The following is a 2,969-nucleotide window of genomic DNA, read 5'->3' on the forward strand; positions in this document are numbered from 1 at the left end:
TGACACCAAAACGGCTTTCTTTTCTCTACACTCTGCACTATGAGCACACACACCAAATCAGAAAGGCTTTTTTCTCTCTTTTCTACATTATGGACTGTGGGGACACAAAACCGCTCTCTCTCTTTTTTTTTTTTTATCTGTCTCACGTATTAGATTATGCTTAAGATACGAATGGGTTTATCAGTCACATCAGAATCCATACATACTGATCCTCCCGTAATAAAATGGTCGGATCTTATCAAACACACTTTGTTTCTTGTGACAATCAAGTCAGCGAAACAACGTATACACGTCAAGACACTGAATCAAGTTTGCCACAAGAACTCATAAGTTTGGCAGTATTGCTCTGCCGTCAGCAATCATACACCCATTTTATTTTCGTGAGACGTGTGCAAGCACCTGTTCATCTACTGTTCTATCACTATGAATTAGTGATCTATTATCAATAAGGATACTTCTACAACTACTATCAAAGTATGTCCGGACTTCTTATGTTGTCAGTTGCTATATATGAATAAGTGGGTAGCTACTGACAAGCATTAAGCATGTCACACAGCCCAAACATATAACATTTCAGGACACACCACACAGTTAACAACCACAGTGAAGCGTGTCAAAGCCCAAACATGTAACATTCAACAGGACACTTACACAACACATTCAAATCAAACAGTCAGACAACATACAAGAACATATACCCCAGCCGGCATTGCTCCCTGCCTATTTTCGTACAGCACACTATGTGTGCACACACCTCTATTCACAAACTCTTCAACTTATACTCTTTTACCGAAGCTGCTACAGCTCGATTGGCCGAATACCCTTTGATCCTATTTCGGTGAATTTGACATCTGCCTTACATATAACAGATTAGCGGTTTAGCAGTTTTAATTTAGTATGAGTGAAGGAATTCATTTTATAGCAAAATCCGAAATCGTGAAGAACTCATGAAAGTAAGCTTATTCTCGGATTCCTGAAACTTTAGATTTGCTCTTTCTTTTACTACAAAGTACAACGTTGTTTTTTTTGTTTAAATCTTTCTAGACATGGTAAATATTAAGGACAAAGCAGTTTTCACATAGTTTGAGTGAAGGAATTCATTTTATAGATAAAATCCCAAGAGTCTGCTGAGAAAAGAGAGTGAATGCGAAGTAGACTTTAACACGGCTATGGGAGCGAGCCGAGTGTGGGCTAACCGGGAGAATTGCTTGAAAGAAACGCGACACCGAATGAGCGATCAGAACAAAGCCTCAATACGGGATTCTCGTGGTGTTTTTGTTGCTGCCTAGTCTTTTGCACAGAGTAAAAGACAAGGCAGCCATCGAATAGGGCCCGATTGTTCCTACTTGGTCAGCCGAGGAGCAAGGGGGGGGGGGCAAGCGTCTCAACCAAGCAAAGCTCACCATGGGGAAGGTGGCTATGCCAACTAGCCTGATGCCCTGCTCCCGCAGTGACGGATAATCGTACTCTGGTTTCTCTTCATAACGTACAAGTCTTTCGCCTTTTACTAAAGATTTCTGTGGAGAGCAGCACTAATGAGTTGTTTCTATTTTTGGCAGGCTTTACCTTTGCGGGTGAAGCCCTTTCTGTCTGTGCAAAAGAAATCTTCTTACTGTGCAGAGTGACTTCTCTGAGTAGAGTCGCCTTACTTGTTGCGACTGTGCCGATGTTCGAAGCTGGAGTACAAAGTTGTTGCTTGAATGGTGCTTGCTGGAGCGTGCGGGAGTGCAAAGTTATACCATTTAAAAGGGCTGAAGAGTGCTCAGTGCAGCGGGTGGGCGACACTCTGGCCACCTTGAAAACCGAGGTTACATCCACTACCAGGGGCAGCCCAAGTTCTGCCGCAAGTGTGGTGAGCATGGACACCTGGTTGAGGCTTGTACCAAGGTGTTATGTGGGAAGAGCAGAGAAATTGGGCAAACTTTTGGAGAGTGTCCAAATGGCAGGAAATGTAATCTCTGTGGAGAATTAAATCACCTCTTCAGAGATTGCCCTAAATCTTTTGCCAACAAATTAAAGACGGTAAAGCCACAGTCAAGCCAACAAAGAGAAGGACCAAAGGTGGCAGTTGGTGAACAAAGTGAAGAGGTTGACCCAATAAATTCAAACTTCCCGCCAAAAGCTTGGATTGGAAGTGAGGAGCAAAAAGGGGAGGGGCCTGTAGAGGCCTCACCACTCAGTGTTGAAGTCTGTGAGAATTCACAGGCAGAGGGTGGAGCTACGCTAAATGAGGAGGAAGAGCAGACAGGTGAGTCTAGTGAAGATACTCACCTCCCCGAAGGTCAACAGCCGAAGAGGACGGCATCTGAGCCTCTGATTCCCCAGTGGTATCAGAGAAGAGGGGAAGGGTTAGGTCCCTTTCAGACAGTTCTTCAGTGGAAGAACCTAGTCTTCCCCTCCGACTCACCAAATGAGGTCTCCTTTTTAACTTCAGCTCTGCAATCAACCCCCAGGGACTCAAAGTTAAATGCAACATTGCGTCAGAGGCCAACACCGAGAGTCCGAAAAGGAAATATAGATCACCCTACTCACTTTTCACCTAAAGAAATGAAGGAAGAGCTAGTTTCCCAAGAAATAACCTGTGTGTAATTTGTTTTGATAACTTAGAAAAACGAAAATGACATACCTACTTTCCTTTATGCTTTTAATGGTTCTCACCTTCTCAACACTAAATGTAAGAAGTGTGAAATCAAAGACAAGAGCCCAGAGTATTTTATCCTTCTTAGACTCCATAAAATCAGATGTGTTTTTAATACAAGAATGTGGACTACCTTTTTTAAAAAACCATAGACAATGGGAGGAAATGTGGCCCCATTTATTGATATGGAGTGGCTCAAATCAAAATAAAAATGATGGTGTGGCCATTCTAATTAAAAATCCGCATGTTCTGGTGAAAGGTAGCACAGTGGTGAGAGACGGACGGGCACTTTTAGCACACTTGAATTTTATGGGGCAAGACTTTAACCTCT

General features: G+C 42.9%; 1 non-coding gene across 1 annotated transcript; it reads left to right on the top strand.

Annotated features, from left to right (window-relative positions):
- The first annotated feature begins 1,463 nt into the window (after window positions 1-1,463).
- On the top strand, window positions 1,464-1,577 carry LOC140317256 (U5 spliceosomal RNA). Its single transcript, XR_011917586.1, has one exon. It is a non-coding gene; the product is annotated as a U5 spliceosomal RNA (small nuclear RNA).
- The last annotated feature ends 1,392 nt before the right edge of the window (window positions 1,578-2,969 follow it).

Source organism: Leuresthes tenuis, unplaced genomic scaffold, assembly GCF_036924035.1.
Source record: "Leuresthes tenuis unplaced genomic scaffold, fLeuTen1.0.hap1 SCAF_10, whole genome shotgun sequence".
NCBI classification, from domain to species: domain Eukaryota; kingdom Metazoa; phylum Chordata; class Actinopteri; order Atheriniformes; family Atherinopsidae; genus Leuresthes; species Leuresthes tenuis.